Here is a 19,974-nt window from a genome sequence, read left to right on the forward strand (position 1 = left end):
GTGATGCTCAGACATGCATGCAAAAAACATGTGCATATTCTATACAATTATTTTTTTGTTTGTTTTTTTTCGAGACAGGGTTTCTCTGTAGCTTTGGTGGCTGTCCTGGAACTCGCTCTTGTAGACCAGGCTGGCCTCGAACTCACAGAGACCCGCCTGCCTCTGCCTCCCAAGTGCTGGGATTAAAGGCATGCGCCACCACCGCCCGGCTTCTATACAATTATTTTAAAGTCTTAAATTTTCAAAAAAAAACTAAAGTGAGATATTAAAAGATTTTTCAGGGCTGGAGAGACAGCACAGCAGGTAAGAGCACATGGTCTTCCTACAGAGGACCCATATTCAATTCCCAGGAGTTGTGTAGTGCCTATGCAGCTCACAACAGCAGGCCACTCCAGGTCCAGAGATTCTGACACTCTCTTCTGGCCTCACCCCACACATATTCACAAACCCACACTCAGACTTACACATTGTCTCAGTTACTTTCCTCTTGTTGTGAAGAGATACCATAATACTTTGTAAAGTATCATGTTGTGGCAATATATAAAGTATCAAGTATCATGTTATAGCGATGCAAAAATATTAAGTTATTACTTCAATTCGATTTTTGTTTGTTTGTTTTGCTGGTTTCCTAAGACAGGGTTTCTCTGTGGAACAGCCCTGGCTATCCTGGAACCCACTTTGTAGATCAGGCTGGCCTCGAACTCAGAGATTCACCTGTGTCTGCCTCCTGAGCGCTGGGATTGAACGCATGCACCACCACACCCAACTTCAATTCAATTTTTAAAAACACATATTAGCCAAAAAAGAAAAATAGCCTTCAGCCAGTTTGTCTCATGAGCCTCTAACAGCAATTCCTTAAAATAATCTCAATCAAGTTATTTAATTCCTTTCTTTCACCTGAAGTTGCTCTGTGATGCTGGGATAATGATATCATTTGCTCGAGCAGGACTCAGTCAGAAAGGCAACAGACATGTAAAGACTGTGTGTAACAAAGAGCTACATAAATGCTGGATACCGTTTTTAAACAACTCCACAACTGATCAAACAGCTTTCTAAAGGAGTTGAGGTATTATACAGGAGAGCCTCGGTTGTCTAATTGGGCCTAAGGGTTTGTTTCGCTACTGAGATGAATGTGGAGCGAGATAACCACTGAGTTTCCTGCCTTAAGGAGACTGAGATTCTGAAATGTGACCAAGATCTTTAGCGGGTACCCTGAAGAAGAGCATCTGGAAGGGATGAGGGAGCCAGGTGGACCCAGTAAAGAATCGAGCAGCAACAACTCCTGAGGTGCTGCAGCTGCAAGAGAAGCCTCGGCCAGTGTAGAGGAAGCCCCGGGCTAAGAAGATCTGGAAAATTGTCCCATCTAAGATAGGGAAGCTAGACCCTTGTGTGTTCACATGGACAGGTCACTGGATTCAGCTGCGTCTGGAAAGAGTGTAACCTTGGGCATCTGAGCCGCAGGATTCAGCCATGAGCCACGGTAGCTGATATTTCTGGCAGCTGGGGACTGAGCTCATCCTTCCTGAATAGAAGGAGTCTGGGCAGTGTGACACCGCATCGTTGCTGGAGGCTACATGACCTCACCAATACTTATAATAGAAATAATGACAGTGATTGATAATATCGTGAATCAGCATTTCCTGGCTGCCTTCTATGGAACAAGTGTCCTGCTCACCCCTCACTCATGATTTCATTTCATCTTCACGCTGCCCCGAGAAGAGAGTGGGGAATATTATCAACCACGGCTGAAATCTCACTCTACCTTTAATTCCTCTTGAAAACGGATTTGGAATTTTAAGAAGGTGCATTAGACCCCAACGCTTCAGAGAGCAGCCTTTCAAACATGCTCACATTTTCCCCTACCAATGTCATGATAGGCTCTCCATAGGCGATTCCTGAGAAACACTATTTGTTGCAGAGGATGCATGCTCCTGTTTCCCAGGTGCAAGATCCAGGCTCATAAATTTCAGGCCATCATACAGCATAGTCTATATTGCATTCAGACTCAGAATCATGTGTTGCCAAAGTCCTCGCACCTCCCCTCGTAGCCACACTGCCTCTTCTAAGATGACTAAATTCCAGATCTAAAGGCTAAGGCGGTGTGCAGTACAGCCTAATGCTCCCAGGGGGCTCAGAGAGGATTATGGGGCTGTGAAAATTGATCACTGCTGGTGTTTCTCATGTGCAGTTCCAGTACCAATGAGGCGGAGGCACCCTGGGCTACATGATGAGACACTAACAAGGGAAGAAGGACAGAGATGTACGGGAGAAGATGAGTTCCTGGGGTCTGAACCATCAGAGCCACTGTCCTAGAGGCTGAAGGAACGCGGGAAGATAAACGAGTGTCCCCAAACCACCCAAGCAAAGCAGCCATAGGAAGGCTGCAAGCAACTAAGGTTGTCTTTCATCCGTCATCATCACCACCCTTGAACAATCATCTCAGAAGAGAGGGGTTTAAAACTCTCGCCCCATTTATCAAATAGAGTTACCTTCGCCTCCATATGAAAAACGCCCTGAAGCCCTAAAACTTGTACCAGCAGCGATCCCCAGACCCAGCAGCACCACCCCTGCTCTCAGAATCCCTCAGGGGATCTGCAGATGGAAGTCAACCTAGAGATATCCAAGATGACCTAAATACGAGTCCCCCTCTGACGAGAGATGCTGAAGAGCGCAAAGATAACAGTTTGTTTTAAGGCAACCCCAAAGGGGTTTCCAAGCTCTCCAGGTCAGCTGACGTGCATGATCTGCGTAGGAGGTACCCTCTTATCTCCACCACTTACCTCTCGTTGCCTGCCATCCCCACCTTGACCTATTATAGATCCAGACTTTTCTTTTTAAAGTTTAAAAAGACAGCACGGTTTCGACAGCTGACTCACGGCGGTATGATCTCAGAACTGTTACTTAATTGCTTCATTTTTTTTCAGTTGTAAATGAAAATAATAAAAGCAGTATTTGGGGGTAAATGCCCACGGAACAAACAAGACCCCTCTCACCCTTCCCCTGTCCCTCTCTTCATTTCTCTCAAACAAACAGATCTAAACATAACGATCACAAGATGAAGGAGCGATAGGAACATAAACCACACTGAAGCGTGGAGAAATCGTATCACCTAAGCCGTACCCCCGTCAATAAGCCCTGGGAATTTTTAGACTGTATTTCAACAAATATCAATCAAGAACCTAGTAGATAATGATCCATGGGATGTAAAGAATGAAAAGTGGTGCCCGCCAGGCTCCCACGGTGCACAGGCAAGAACTGATACTTAATGCCTATGTCCTTTGTACTCACCCAGTGGAACTTGGTACCAGATCTTTCATGTATGCATTCCCCCCAGAGAGTTGCATATTACCATCTTATTACTATTCATAAAAACCAAGTGAAATGGATTTTTTAGAAATTGTTTTGATCTTGCGGTCAATACAGTATTGGAAAAGGCATTTGTGACGGGGGTATAAGTGTGGATAATGGGAGCTGGTTAAATACAATCCAAGTACACACAAAGCAACCCTACGAAGCCCATTGTATTGTTCAATTATTTTATAATTTTTTTATAGTGACACCTTATCCAGGAAGTCTAACCAATATAGCAAATTCGGTTAACTATTCGGATGAAAGAATCCCTCCTGGGAGTAGATTCATCACTGTAGTAGATCTGTAGAAAGCACCTGACCCCCAAGATCAGGTCTCATGTAGCCCAGGCTGGCCTTGAACTCACTGCATAGACACAGATTGCTTTGAACTTCTGACTCATCTTCTGTCGCCTCCCAAGTGCTGGGATTACAGGTATGACCACCAAGTCCAGTTTTATGCAGTACTGGGGTGAACCAAGGTTTCTTACATGCTAGCCGAGCACTCTCTAACTGAACCACATTCTCAACCTCATCTCACCTTCATTTGTGAGAAAAAAAAAAAAGCCATTTACTTTATCCTAGACAGGCCTGTTGTGTTTGGTCTGGGGCAAATTTACATTGCAGTAAAAGTCAGTGCTTATTCCAATCAAAGGTCCCACGGAGAATTTGAGGAAATTATGTTCTTATGGCTCTCAAATGATAGGAGACCAATTAAAGCACACTTCATTATTGCATTCTAAATATGGGCCAACTTGGGTCCCCGAAGCCTGTTAACCTATTAACTACATATACTAGAAGTTTGCTATCACGTAGTCTTCGGGTAAGTCAATCTACGGTGAAAGTCAAAGTGGAATAGCACCGTTGTGGTCATGTTGTGAGTCTTGGAAGTAGGAAAGAGTCTGATATGCTGATAGATGAGAGGCAAAGGAAATAAAAGCAGTTTCTCATATATCATGCAAAAGCCTGGATAAGAGAAAATGAAGAAGAGGGAAGGAGAGAAAGAAGGGAAAGTAGAAAAAACTGGGAGGAGGAAAAACGAAGACGGAGAAAGGATATATACTGAGTATCCTCTATCCAGGTCTTGTTGCTCTTCACATTTGATACCCTCTATGTTAGCTGCTTTTCTATTGATATGATAAGGTACCATATAACCAAAGCAATGTCTAGAAGAAGGGTTTTCATTGGGTTCATAGTTCTAGAGGATTAAAGTCTAGAATCGGCAGGCAGCAGGCAGCCGACATGGCAGCTAAAGCAGAAGCTGGGGCCTTGTCACACACTGCAAATGAAAAGCAGAGATATGAGAAGGTAAGGATGTCACGTGATTTTGAACCTCAAAGTCCACCCCCAATGATAGAGCTCCTCCAGTCAGGCCACACCTCCTAAACCAACATCTGTGGACCGAGTATTCAAACAGCTGAGCCTGTGGGGTCCATTCTCATCCAAACCACAGCATACTCTCTATTATGACATCTATATTACAGTAGCTGAACCTGCTGAAGTGAAGTATTTCCCACATCATAAACTGGGAAACAACAGGGCTCCATAGTCTCTTTAATTCTCAACTGAGTCATCCAGGGGCAGAGATTATTAAAGAAAGCTTTAGGGGGGCTGGAGAAATGGCTCAGCGGTTAAGAGCACTGCCTGCTCTTCCAAAGGTCCTGAGTTGAATTCCCAGCAACCACATGGTGGCTCACAACCATCTGTAATGAGGTCTGGTGCCCTCTTCTGGCCTGCAAGCATACAAGCAGACAGAATACTGTATAAATAATAAATAAATAAATAAATAAATAAATATTTTTTAAAAAAGAAAGAAAGCTTTAGGGAACATGAAGCATCATTTTTCTCAACAGACGAGACAACTTCTCAGACATCTCACCTGTATCGCCCCACCACACTGTGATTGTTCTTCAAAACCAGAATACAGAATACGATGGAAGAATTCTTTCTCGGATCTGCGATGGTTTGACTGTAAAATGCCTCCCATATCCAATAAGCTTGAATCTCTGAGAACATGGTCCCTAGCTAACCGTGCTGTATTAAAAAGTCATAGAATCTTTCAATAGGCTTATTGAAAAGGTTCAACAGGTTTACAGAATCTTCAAACGGTTTGGAAAATAGAACCTCACTGGAGGAAGTGTCTCATGGGAGCAGGAGGCAACCTTAAGGTTTGATGAATTCAGCCCGCCTTCCTCTACTCTGCTTTCTGTCTGCACACGCTATGTGACTAGCCCCTTCACTCTCCTATACCTATGCATTCGCAGATAGGGGAAGCTGTAGCTCCTCAAACTGTAAGCCAAAACAAACCGTTCCTCTTTTAAGTTGCTTCATGTCAGGTGTCTGTCATGTCAGGATAATTAGGATAGGATTCATTGATTCAAAGGAGAATGGTATTGCCAGGCTGTCTCTTAAATCCTGAGCAGTATGCCCCCAGCAGCTAAATTTCAGGATGCACCCAGCTACTGGTTTGCAACAAGAAGGGACAAGTTATCAGGGACCAAAATTTTACCTCCAACTTTTGACTCATTCACTTAAGAAATCTGTATAGGACATTCTTGGTTGGGTAAGTGCCCCAGGCTGAGGAAAAGGACAGGGTGTGTCCTGATAGAAGTTACCTCTTAGTAAAAGGGGCCAATACAGCCACATGGAAGGGGAGGACTACAAGAAAACCAAAGACAGAGGGAGTTGCGTGAAGAATGGTGTACAGCACTCACGATAGACCAGGGGCACTTCCCTAAACAGAGCAAAACGCCATTTGACATAAGAAAGCTGCTGTGTGTTGGTATCAGAATATGAGAATGTATGGACAAGAACTTGGGGTCCTGCCAAACTCTCTGAACTGAACATATGAGCGCTAAACTTCTTCCTTCTGAGCACACAGCAGAGGAAACTTTGTTCCCCAGACTCTTGCAGACAAGGAAAAGGTCAGCGCAGAGCGTGTGTCATGGTCACCATAAATGCAGAAAGGAAAAATAGAAAAAGCATGGAAAAGAAAGAAGGAAAAGTGTACTCATGGACTCTGCCTAGTATTCAAACAGCATTCAAAGAGGGAATGGCATCTGATTTGGACTCTCAACGATGGATTACGAGTTCCCGCCACGGTGAAGGACAGGAAGGGAAATTCAGGTAAAGAAAAATAGCAAATGCAGTGGGCCAAAAATACATATCCTTTAAACATCAGGGGACCAATGAAGGGCTGTATCATACATCCCACTGAGCTCTAATTTCCATAATGATTCTGTAAGCACCTAGGAGGGCAGAGATGCTGCTGGTTTCTTTTGCATCCTTATGAGCCCTGTGGTAAGAAAAAAAAAGGAAGAAAAATGAGGAGATGGAGAAAGAAAGAGGGGGGGATGATATAGTGCACATGGCTGCAGGCAATCCACACATCCTCAGTCACATAGGGATGGTCTCAGTGCTGAGAGAGAACACTCAGGGTTCATTTGCGTTTGATTTACCCCGTGTCTATATTCACGTCACACCATCTGACAGCTGTTTTAGGCCATTTCACTCGTCATTGGCAGCATGATCAGGCCTGAAATGCAAGCTGTAAATAGTGTGCATTACATAATAAAATTGGATTGAATGCGTAGTGTGTTTTATGAGTGCTGCAGCGTTTATTGTATATTTTAAGTTGTCATTGATTTTTTATTAAAGGGGCCCACTTTTATTATTAAGTACACTATGCCAGAAAATCTCCCCCATAAGCCTACAGAGCAAATTTGGGTTCACTCGCTATCAGTGATATAGAAAACCAAGCACAATGCAATTTGACTGGCCTGGATGATGCTTCCCCAGTGGCATCCTTCACCCACACACCTCTCGCATGAATCGGCAGAAGGCGAAACAGCTCGCCTTCACCTGGAACAGGGTGGAGGCCAAGGAAATAAATAGAATTTGTGATACTTTCTCTCAGTTTTGACCATAAAAACTAATGAATGAATGACTTCAGCTCCATGCCAACTAATAGGCCACGAGCACAAGATACAGTCTTTTTGATTCCCAAATTGTATTTCTGCTCTGCTTTTCATCTCTGTGAACAGCCTACACCTGGGAATCTCTTGTTTTTGCAGATGGTCTTCGTCACCATTTGGCATGTCAGACAGTCTTCCTTCCCATCTCCCCTACTCTTTTCTTGGACACATGAAACCATTCCGGAAAGACCTGAACGTCGATCTAGTTTCTTTTATGCATGCCTGTACTCAAGAAGCTAAAGCTGGAGGGTCTTGAATTTGAGACAAGCCTGGATTTCGCCATAAGGATCCCCAGTTTTGTGATTGTCCTTTTAAAGAAAGAGATAAATGAATATTTGAACTGCTTGATGTGGTAGCAACAGACTGGAGGGTCTTGAATTTGAGACTAGCCTGGATTTCGCCATAAGGATCCCCAGTTTTGTAATTGTCCTTTTAAAGAAAGAGATAAATGAATATTTGAACTGCTTGATGTGGTAGCAACAGACATATGTAGTTGTTTAAATTTAATTTCAAAAATATTTAGTTATAAATTCAATTCCTCAGGTGAAATATCCATGTTTCAAGTGCTCAAGAGACACACACATCTACAATCCACTGTATCAAGAGACACATATCTGCATGCAAACTACTATATTAAGAGACCCACAAGTCTGCACGCAAACTGCCATATCAAGAGACACACATGTCTGCAGTCTGCTGTATCAAGAGACAGCCATGCCTGCAGCCTACTGTATTGGACAGGGTAAAATAGGCCATTCCCATCTTTGCACGAAGCTATATTCAACTATATTGCTATAGGCCACAGGTCCCTTCAAGGCCTTTGGGAATAAGCACACATATTGATTGTACCACTACATAGCTCATGCTCCAAGCCTTAGGAGTGAATCCCTCTATCCTCTTTCCCTGACTCCAGCTTCCAGCTCACAAATCCCAAGCCCGGTTCCATCCTCGCCTGTGCTGGGTGTTACTTTGCTTCACACCCGTCCATCCAGTCCCCGTGCAGCAGCAAATACGTGTGTGGCACTTGCTTCCTAGGTGCCAGGGCTGCAAAGGCAAAGAAGGCTCCATGACTCATCCTCAAGGGCATCCTAATCAATCAAGCAATCAATGAGCACTAATTGCGTGTGGCTGTTGAATGAAAATTCACAAGTCAAATAATTTTCTTTCTTGCTAAAGCACCTCCAATAGGGCAGTTTTCCCAGTGAAAATGTTAAAAAAAAAATTGCTGTAAATTATTCACAATGTGTATACAGTTACAGGGACTAGTCTTTCTATACTTCAGAACTGAGGTATAATAGGGTATCTCTTATACATTTCCCTTTCCTGTAAGATTAATATGACTTATTTTAAAACTTCACAGGCTAATACATCTATCTACTTATAAGCAATTGGATGCCAAAGGGCATAATTGGAAATGAAGAGGTGTGAGGCCCTCCCTTTACAGGCCTTAGGGCATTAGGGCAAGCTAATGCTTGTATACCACTTTGTGAGGATATTTAGCGCCAGGTGAGCCTAGAGGACATTTTGGGTTGTAAATCTTTGCTATTCATTTACACTCTACCCTCACCCAAATAGAAACCATATCTTAGCAGAGAAAAAGGTAAGACCATTCAGACTAACAAGTGAAAGACTGTTATCACAGCAAAAAACTTATTTATATTATATTATTGATTAATTGTGATACAATTATAATAAATTATGTAATAATTTGCTACTGCCCTAGCCCATTTCAATAAATATATAATACATTATATATAATATATCTCAAATATATGACAAATAAATATATAATAAATTATACTAGACATGTAAAATATATCATATATATTACATTAGACTATAATATAAATATAATAATTAAACATAATATGCTAATAAAATATATAGTACATTATAATAATTATTATAGCATACTATGTAATTGTAATAAATAATATATTAATAAAATGATAATATCCTTATTAATAAGTTCTTTGCTGTGATGACAGAAGTGGCAGCTACTGTTATCTGTCTGTGTGGGTTACCGGGTCTATTTAGCATTAGAAATAAGAGTAATCTCAAATAACCATAACCTCAGCAAAACCAAGCTTTGTGCTCTGCAGCCCCACTCATCAAACTACATCAATCTGCGTATTGCCCACCTCAGGACAGTCAAGCATTTCCTATCTCTTCCTAGACTATGACGTGTCTGCCTCCAGTGGATGCTCCTCACTAGGGAACATTATCTAGAAATAACTTGCTTGAAAGCCCTATGCTTCAAGCCACTTGAACAAAGGATCATGAAATCCCAACTGGTTCCTGCCCAAATCATTGCTCCATGGGTTACGGGACACTCTCAGTATCCTTTGCATCAACCCAGACCTCTTAGATGTACCCATTCTGTATTTACTTAGATTTGGAAACTTCACCCTACCCAAGACATAAAAGCCCAAAGGACCACAGTCAGCTTGCAAGGACTGTAGCAATAGCAAACTTCATAATTGTTAAGAATGCCCCCACCCCAAAACCAGATAGCTTGGGTTTGAACCATAAGTCCATCAACCACTATGGAACATATCTATTCCCTGACTCTAAAATCAATTTTTCCACCAGTAAATTGGAGACATTATAGTGTCCAATCTATAATGCTATTGAAAGGATTAAATAAGAAAATCTGGACAATAATTCCAACATTCAGCCCAATGATAATCCCAACCAGTGCCTGGTTCCAACTATGTACTTAATTCATTGATTCTTTTTTCCAGACTGGCCTCCTTATTCTACCGGACTTAGCAACAGAAACCAAGGAAGCCAGGCTGTGGAGGGCAGGGACTTTTGTGTCAATTTTTACCTTCTTTAGGAGGATATAGTAGCTGCTGTTTCATCTTCCAGAATGAACTGATATCTGCTACGACTCAGGAAAATTAAAAAAAAGATGATGGACTGGCAAAAAGAGACAGAGCTTTCTACCTTATAGCAACTGTCCCCTGAAATGGGGGTTCTTATGCTCTTACTCCAAGACTAAATTGTTCTAGTTTCTCCATGGGATGACCTGAGACCTGTACCGATCCTTTTATCACACTGAGCAGGGAAAGAGACCTGGTTTCCCAGGATGCTAATGATGGACTCTCCTCCCCCAAGTGAAGAAATTTTCTCTACCATTCACAGTTTGGGGACTATGCGGGTTAGTTTTTGTCATCTTTGCACAAACTGGAGGCCCCTACGAAGAAGGACACTCAATTGTGGACCTGCTCCCATCAGTCTTCTCTGTGAGTGTGCCCGTAGGCCTTTTCTTAATTGCTGATTGATACAAAACGGTCCAGTGCTATCCCTATGCAGTAGCTGAATAGAGACAGGTGCCACAAGCCAGTAACAGCTCCCCTCCTGGTCTTTGCTCCAGTTTCTGCCCTGGCTTCCCTTGAGAATGGACTGCAACCTGGAAGCCCAAACCCCTCCTCGGCCCCAAGGTTTTTGTTGTTTGTCATGGTGTTTCTCACAGCAACAGACACCAAATTAAAGCAGGTATCTCTGAGGCATTATAAAATGGAATAAATAAATAATGCTGTGATAAAAAAAAAATAATGAAATCTTCCTAACTATGACGTTCCCCTGTCACTAGCCCTGTGCAGGACCTTTAAGACTCGCTTAAAAGTTCCCAGTTGACCATAGTCAAAACCCAAAACTCTTCTCTGGAGAACAAGTCATCCCAGTTACTGATGAGAATAGAATGCCTGGCCACAGAAACTGACCCCAGAACTCCAAATGACCAAAAGTCTAGGGCAGTTCTGAGGACGTTGGGAAAAGCTATCCCTGATGCCTGAGGCTGAAGTCCCCTCCTGATCACATCCATTCTTCCTGGCTTTACTGTCCATCAAGATGCTTTGCTAACATGACAACTATATTAAAGCTGTGCCATATTGTCCTTCTATGAGCTGCTTGTGACCCTTTCCCAAACAGAACCCTAAGGCAGTGGACACAGGAGAGAGTTAGTTTAGGACGGGTGTCTGAGACGAAAGCCCAAATTCCTTAGCATCCATCCAAACATACTCCCCATGGTGGGGCCCAAGCTCCCGTTCCCGGTATATTCCACTCTGCATCCTCTGCTTCAGCCCCTCTCTCCTCTGGTTTGATGGGATATCATGCTTTTCATAACTCTGACCCGTTCTAAGAGACTCTGCTGCAATCTTCCTCCTCATCCTCCTGAAGAGCTGTCTCCCTTCAAGTCCAAGAGTCATCTCCTCCCTAGGGCCCTCCTTTGTCAAAATTAGATCTCCCACCACCCTCCCAATGGTTTTCATGTTCCTTAGAGTTTTTAAAAAATAACCACCAATGACTATGAATTAATCCCTTTACATTTTATGAAGGAAGTAAACCGTTATCAGGAAAATGCTTACAACCACCCATAATTAGTAGCACAGAATTTCCTGCGATCATCTGAAGACTGATTATAAATTCTTGTTTATTCTTATATCCTTCTAATGTTACTTTTTCTATCACTTGTTATCATTGACATTTACAGCAGGCAGAATATTCTGGATAATCAGATTACCTTCAAGACAAATATGTGCAGCTGCCATGGAAGAGGGGAAGGAGTGATAGAGTGACTGGTCCTAGCTGAGACATTGTGCTCTCCTCAGCTAAAGAGTGATTGGATTGTTCATTCCTAGCACCAGAAGCCCCTGTGGCCTGTGTGCCACCTTTTCCCTTTTCCTGTGAGACATTTCCCTGGACTCATAGACTGTTGAGAAACTTCCCTATCAGTGGGAGCCAAGCTCTCTACTGGGAACAAGAAGAGTGTATTTAACTCCTGCATGGCCACTGGCTAGAGGTCTGAAAAGGTTTGGAAACTCTGAAGGGTTTGGTTTGGTTTGGTTTGGTTTGGTTTGGTTTGGCATTTAGAGACAGGGTTTTTCTGTGCAACAGTCCTAGCTATCCTGGAACTAGCTCTGTAGATTAGGCTGCTGAGCGGTGGTGGTGCACACCTTTAATCCCAGCACTCGGGAGGCAGGGGCAGGCAGATCTCTGTGAGTTTGAGGCCAACCTGGCCTATGGAGTGAACTCTGAAGGGTTTTCTACAAGTACAATGACTTCTGATGGTGACCAAAACTGAATCTGATGTTCGCTTTATTATTTTTATACCTACAAAGCCCAGATGGTCACCTAGCTATCTAATCCAGTCTACTAGATGAGGTTTCAGACACATTCTATGTTCTGTCCACTTGTTCCTCTGACACCCCTTCCCATTGAGATACACACCCTTCTGTCTCCAAACCAATGATCCCAATTTATAATCCATCACCTTTCAGAATACCCAGGTCAATGTGCTAGCAAGAGCAATGGAGTCCGTGGAGGCTGAGAAACTCCCTCTGCATCCCATCTGGACCACCCTTCCAGCAGGACTTGGCTCCCATCCACATGCCAGATGAGCGCTAGAACTCACGCTCAGAGAGAAGATAGGATCTGCCATCCTCTTTCAAAGGCCTTGCTGGCTGTGCTTATCACCCCATTCGTTATCCCCCTGCATCTTCGAACAGTTTCAGTCCTGGAAGGCAGCTGCAGACAATGATTCCAATGTGACTTTCCAGGGTGATGGAAATGACGGAGAGGTCCGGTCCTGGAGAGCATCAGGCAGTGTAACAAGGTTCTAATGTAAAGCACAGAGCAATTAGCAGGGAGATTTACCTCCCTGTCTTAAAAGCATTTTTATTACTTAATCAATCACAAGCAATTTCTAAACAAGGCTGGGATTTTACACGGAGCCATAAATCTCTTTCGTTTACATCCAAGAGAAAGCACGGGAAAGTAGACGTGACATTCCAGAAGGGACATTTTATCCGTTAAGACAAAAATTAAACCCAAGTCACTTGGGAAACAAAATGAGGGAGCCGAAGACAGCCACAGGGTTATACAGGGCCATCAAAAAAAAAGTTTTGTCTTATTACTCCCCGTAAATTTAGAGGGAAGAAGACTGAGGACAATAGCATGAAGATCTTCCAGAAGGATCCAGGCAGGCTTTGGGGTTGTTTTGCCTTTGTTCATTGCAAGGTGTCCAAGCTGTCACCTGTCTCCAGGCCTCAGTCTCCCCACCTGGAAGCAGAGAATCCAAGGTAGACCCCAAACAATGGGTCTAGGCCGCAAGAACATAGCAGAGCCACCAGGGGAGCATTTTAGAAAACACCATTGCTAAATTCCTTCCCAGAAGGATTAAATTAAATGACCTAGGGCCCAGTTGAATGCTCTTTAGTCTCATCTGATTCCATCTTGAACACTCAGTCAGGGAATTATGTTGAGAACAAGATGTCTGAAGTCCTCATGGCTGTGGGGCCGTCAGCTGATGACGGAGACATTCTGCCTGTGTTCACAGCTTCTTTCCCTCCTTTGCTCAGCACGCTTTTCCCAAGCTCTACTGCGAACCACATCCTAGGCAGGGTCTTTGGACATATGTCTCGTGTCTTCACCGTGCTTCCAGGAGGAACATCCCCATTAATTTTATTGATGCCAAAAAAAGTACTGCCTCAAGGCTTCAGATAACAGGGGCTGGGGTAAGGAACTGCTGTCCTCAGATAAACCCGTGATACTTTTCAGCTCTGTGGGCTTATGATTGTTTAGCTCTTAGGGCCTCTTTACAGACTGGTGCAGGATAATAGTTCTCCCCTTCCATGAACTGTGCTGGCTCATGCTGAGTAGAGAGAGGTGGCCATAATCTATCCCTGGCCTCTAACTAGCTCCATCTTCTGCAAACACAGAAGAGACCAGTTATCTCTAAGAGCAAGGAAAGAAACTCTGTCGATGAGCCTGCTCTTCACTGAGACCAGAAACAAGGGAGGAAATATTTGATTATGGCTATGAGGGTTTATTTCATGATCACTTGGATCTAGGCACATGGACATATCATGACAGCAGATGCTCATATCTGAGATCCTCTCCCCAAGCCAAGGATAAGCAAAGTTTCAAAAAGGGTCAGATAGTAAAAGTTGTGAGCTTGGAGGCCATTTGATCACTAATCACATCTTTATTCCAGTAAAACCTTACATACAAAAGCAGGCTGTAGGCCATGTCTTTCTGAAGTTCTGGTGTGTAGACTTGGCTCAGCCACTAAACTGTACAAGGTGGCCTTGCTTTTCTCAGTTCAGCCACAGCCATTACGCACCTGGTGACACAGGCCTGCAATTCTAGATACTTGGTGGTAGTGGGGGTGGAGGGACAACCAGAGGATCAAAAATTTAAGGCCTATCTTGACTACAGAATGACTTCAAAGTCACAAAAGAACTAAGAATATAGCTCAGAGATAAAGCATATACCCAGCAGGCTCATGACCTTGGGTACAAGCCCCAGTGCTGCAAAAGGTGGGGCGGGGAGAACAGTCCCTTCAAATTATTAATATATAGCAGACTTCTTAAATACCTCTATAACTCTTGATCTAATCATTTCACGCCTAGAAATTTATCTTAATGATCAATGGTAATAAAGAATTTTATATTTTTTATCTATTTGATGTTCACAGTAACTCCTAGGAGCCATATCTTTGTCTCTGTTTTGCATCTAAAAAAATAGAAAAACAAGGATGCTAAGGCACAACCCCCCATGACACATCTAGAAAGCGGCAAAGCAGTGAGCTCTGATGCTTATGTAAAATAAGCCGCGAATACACAGAAATTCCAGTTGTGTGACAAAGTTTATACTATAGCAAAAGAAACCACCAAATATCAAAACTAGAGTGCGGAAAGGGATGGGCGGGTACAGCAGAATACACGACCACGGTAGGGGAGAACGCTGTTTTGCAAAATAGCCTGTAGTAGTTCTTGTTGGCAGACAACATCTCCCTGCAGTGTGGTGTGCTGAGTGTCCCTTCAAAGAGGACACTTCAACTGAGAAAATGTCTCTAGGGCTGGGAGAGATGACTCAGCCATGAACGGTTAGGCTCACAACCAAAAAATAAAGGAGAAAACATCTCTGATAGAACTAGGAGTCAAATCCATTCCTCTTCTTCCTTATCTTTCCAGTCAGTGATAGTTGGAGGAACAGAAAATAGACTAATGCAGGAGAGTATATGAGTTATTTAGACAACTCTTAAAACATACATATTCCTGGGCCCTTCCTTTGAAGATTTCAACTCTTGGAAGAGGAGGAGGCAAGGCACCTGTAGTTTAGAAAGCTCTACAGGTGAGAACCCCTGGTCCTGTGTTTCTCATGGTTATTTCTCTTCCAGTGATATTAAGTGTCACAGGGAAAATCAAAGCAAGTCTCTGGGAGAGGCAGTTCACGACTGGGACCTGAGAGATGTAGAATTGGAGTCGCCATATCTGCTATTTGAAGTAGGTTGGCACGTTTACTTACACGTTTGCAGATGGATTCTCCACCACTAGCCTCCCTAGTCTGGGTACCCGCTCTCACTCATGCCCAACATCCCAGCCATGGCCCAGCTGTAGCATCCAGAAGCTACCCTTCATTGTTCAACCCCTCCTCTATCTGATATCATCAGGCTCCTTACAAGCTAGCCTGATTCTCTCCACCCCTTTCTTTCAGCCAAGAAATCGGTCTCGTGGCTTTCAGAAAGAACCCACAGAACGCTGACCTGAACTAGATCTGTTTGTAGCAGGTTGTGCTATATCTGAATAGAGAGTTTGCGCCATCCCAGCCTCTGCTCTAATACGTGACCAAACCATCAGAGACATGAACAACAAAACACCCATGCTCCAGAGTATTGCCTGTTTGATGGGGCCACGCTTAGTGCCAGCTTTCAATTACCCATAAGCGGAGGGAAAGATTTAGTGGGGCCAATGTGGAGAACAAATTTGAGGTAATAAATAAAAACCAGTCTTCAAATAATGGACTAGGAGGATCACGTGTGTTTGGATAATTGAGCTATGACCAGAGGCAAGTCATTCATCCCACAAAGCATGTGTATGTGTGTGTAAACCAGGACTTCAATTTATTAATTTATGGCTAGAAATAAATGTACTGCCATGTGGCCCAGACATTTTCATCTGTCTGCTAGAACACGCATTCACTCCATCAGCGGCAGCTTCTGGGAAAGTCAAATTACCAAAAGGTTGCTTGGTGAGTGTGGAATCTGTACAAGAGGAGCTTGCTTGGTGATTTAACTCCAGAAGGGGAAAAATGAGCTTTCTATGTCAGGCATTATGCGATGTGGAAATAAAGATGTGAGTCCAACTCTGAAGAGCTTACCTGCATCCAGAAGGATGGGGTGAGGTGGGGATTTGATGTGATCATCACTATTAACAGAAATGTTAGAGAGAGGGCTGTGGCTATAGCTCAGTGGGATAGTGCCGGTCTAGCATGCATGAGACCTTGGAATCCCTATTCCACTCCAGCACAAGAAAGAAGGAAAGGGGTGCTGGAGAGATGGCTCAGGGGTTGAAAGCACTGGCAGCTCTTCCAAAGGATTCAACGCCCGGCACCTACATGACAGCTCACAACTGTCTCTAACTCCAGTTCCAAAGGTTCTGACGCCCTGAGACAAACATATATGCAAGCAAAACACCAATGCATATGGAATGAAAAATAAATAAATCACTAAAACAAAGGAAGAAAGGAAAGAAGGAAGGAGAAAAATAACTAGAAATATGGAATATATATATTGCCTTTAGAGATTTGGAGAAGTGTTACCTTTCTCCTAGGTCTTGAAGGTTTAATAGGAGTTTGTTAAGTTGGGATAGAGAATACACTTGGTGTGGTGGTTTGCACTCATTTGCAGAGCAGCAAGGTGTGAAGGTTCAATGTGTCAGGACTGGGGTATGATGTGAGCAATGCCAAGTCATGGTCTTTTTACTGTTTAGATGCTATTCCAAAGCTTTTATTTATCAACTTTTATTATTTCAGACTTACCAGTGTAGGGACATAGCCCCACCCATTGGGGGCGTGTTCGCCTCGGGCTAATGTTTACGGATAAATCTGCCGGGCGTGAGCCCAGCAGCCCTTTTTTCTTTTGCTCCGCTTTTCCAGTGCTCCGCGGGAACCTGTGGTCCTGTAAGTCTATTTCCTTATTAAAGCTGTATATATCTATATAATCTGTCTGCATTCATTTGCGTCGCCACATTTGGCGCCCAACGTGGGGCTATTTTGCCCCCGACCCGGCACAGGGGGGGGCGCAAGCTCCACCTTTCCCGGCTAGTTGCCTGAGCTCAGGAAGGCGATTTACAGCGCGACTCCCTGACTCGGCTTCTTTCTCCCAACATCCTGTCTGTTTACTCCACCCACCTAAGGGCTGGCCTATAAATGGGCCTAGGCAGTTTCTTTATTATTTAACCAATGACCTTCCTCCATCATTTGATATAGACATAAATAATTTACATTGGTATGGATTTTAAGGTTAATTTTGTTATATGTATATGTATTTCTGCTCTTAAGGTATTGTGATTATGTAGTTCATTTAAAAATGTAATGTAAATATAGGTTGTTAATGGATAATCATCGATAATAGTAAAGCTTGTAGTCATGTTAGTTAGATTTTCTAGATATGCATAGATATGTTTCAGATAGGCATTCTTCATATCTTTCAAAGGCTACAAAATATGGCATTTAAGTGTTTTAATAATTTAGGGCTTTTTATGACAATGAGACACATCTGCTCCTGGCAGCACCAATCTACTTCAAGAGGAAGATGGGCATCGAAGAGGCTCCTTATGGAGTTTGATAGCCATTTGGGCAAGAAACTGCTCTTGCCTGGACTGTTGCATAAACTGAACACAGAGAACCCTCAGAGAGAGGACTACTGAACTTGCCTAAAGGTGAGATGGTCTTTCGGGGTTCCTAATTCATAAAAGAGTCTGCGAGACATTCTACAGGACACAGCAAAAAGTGACTAAACTGTCTTTGAAATTTCCTGCTTCATAAAAATGTCTGCTGGATACTATGGGCCTGTAGGCCAAAGATGGATGCCCCAACGGTACAAAAGAACTTTGGGTGACTGTCCAGGCAGCAAGATGTCTCTGTCATTTCTAAAGTTTGAAGTTTCTTATTTCTTGTTTACTTAGGTAATATTATATCCTTCTGGAGTCTTTGATGGAGTTAAAAAATGGTTAGTTATAGTTATAGTTTTCCTTAGTTATGTTTTCCTTAGTTATGATAAAAGATAAAATAGATATAAATATTGTAACTGTAATTCTTGCTTGATAACCGTTTTGTTATATGTAATTTTACTATGTTAAAGTTAAAGCCTTTCTTTTTTGTTTAAACAAAAAAAGGGGAAATGATGGAGGAGTTACTTTCATTTAATAAAGAAACTGCCTTGGCCCCTTTAATAGGACAGAAAATTAGGTAGGTGGAGTAAACAGACAAAATGCTAAAAAAAAAAAAAAAAAAAAAAAAAAGCCGAGTGAGGAGTCGCCATGATTCTCCCACTCCAAACAGACACAGGTTAAGATCTTTCCTGGTAAGCCAGCTCCTGGTACTACACAAAATATTAAAAATGGGTTAGATCAATATGTAAGAGCTAGCCAATAAGAGGCTGAAACTAATGGGCCAGACAATGATCAAAAAAATACAGTTTCCATGTAATTATTTCGGGACATAAGCATAAGCCATGCGGGCGGCCGGGTGCCGGGGACGCAGCCCTGCCGCTCTTATTACAACATACCAGGTGTATAATTATAAGACTATTGTGAAGAACACATTCATTGTCTTTAAATGTCATGAGTCTTCTCACCTCGGATCTCCCCTGGAGCCCAGGCTCTGTTATTTCTGAACAGTGACAAAAGGGGTTCCATATACAGTCTGTGAAAAAAAAATCTAACTCAGGAAATAGTAGAAATGTAATGTCAAACTAGTCTTCTGTTTTGTTTTATTTATCTCATGTATATGAGTGTTCTTGCCTGCGTGTTACATATGTGCACCATGTGCATGTCTGATGCCTGCAGAGATCAGAAGAGGGCGTCAGACTCCCTGGAACAAGAGTTCGAGATGACTGTGAACCACCATGTGGGTACTTAGAACTGAGCCTGTATCGTCCAAGAGCAGGAAATGTTCTTGCCCACTGAGACATCTCTCCAGCCCTCATATCATCAAGCTCATGATGGATTAAATTAGGAGTTATTCTCTTCCCACTTTAAAGACAGAAAAACTCATGACAATAAAACAGTTGGCAGAGGTAGGATGGGAACAGAGAAACCATATTAGAGTTCTGCGGAGGAACAAAACCAAAAGAACAAAACAGATGTAGACACATAAGACAGAAGATGAACAGGTGAAACACAGGGGATAGAAATATTTGTTATGAAGAATTTGACTTACGTGACTATGGGGCCATGATCCAGATTCTACAGGGCTGCCTAGAAATTCAGGTAATTGATGTTTCAGTCTTGAGTCTGAAGTCCACCAAGCAGAATCTCAAAGCTCAGGCAGTGCTCCATGGTCCAGTCTAACCACTCATTCCTACAAACACCTTCTCAGTTTTAGTCTTTAGCCTTCAACTAATTGAGTGAGATCCACTCACAAAGAATTGAGAGGAACCTGCTCTATTTGAAGTCTAGTCTTTGAACCATGGCTTGACACTCCGTGAACCATCATAGCTAGAATCCTGTCTCTAGCCCTCCCTTTTCACGGAGATTTACCAGAGGCACATTCAGAAGAAGCAACGCCATACTGAAGGAATCAAAGCTCCTGGTTCTAGGGTTCCCTCCCTCCCCCAAGCAACAATGTGAAATCTACCACCT

The sequence above is a fragment of the Chionomys nivalis genome, chromosome 23, assembly GCF_950005125.1.
Source record: "Chionomys nivalis chromosome 23, mChiNiv1.1, whole genome shotgun sequence".
Lineage (NCBI taxonomy): Eukaryota > Metazoa > Chordata > Mammalia > Rodentia > Cricetidae > Chionomys > Chionomys nivalis.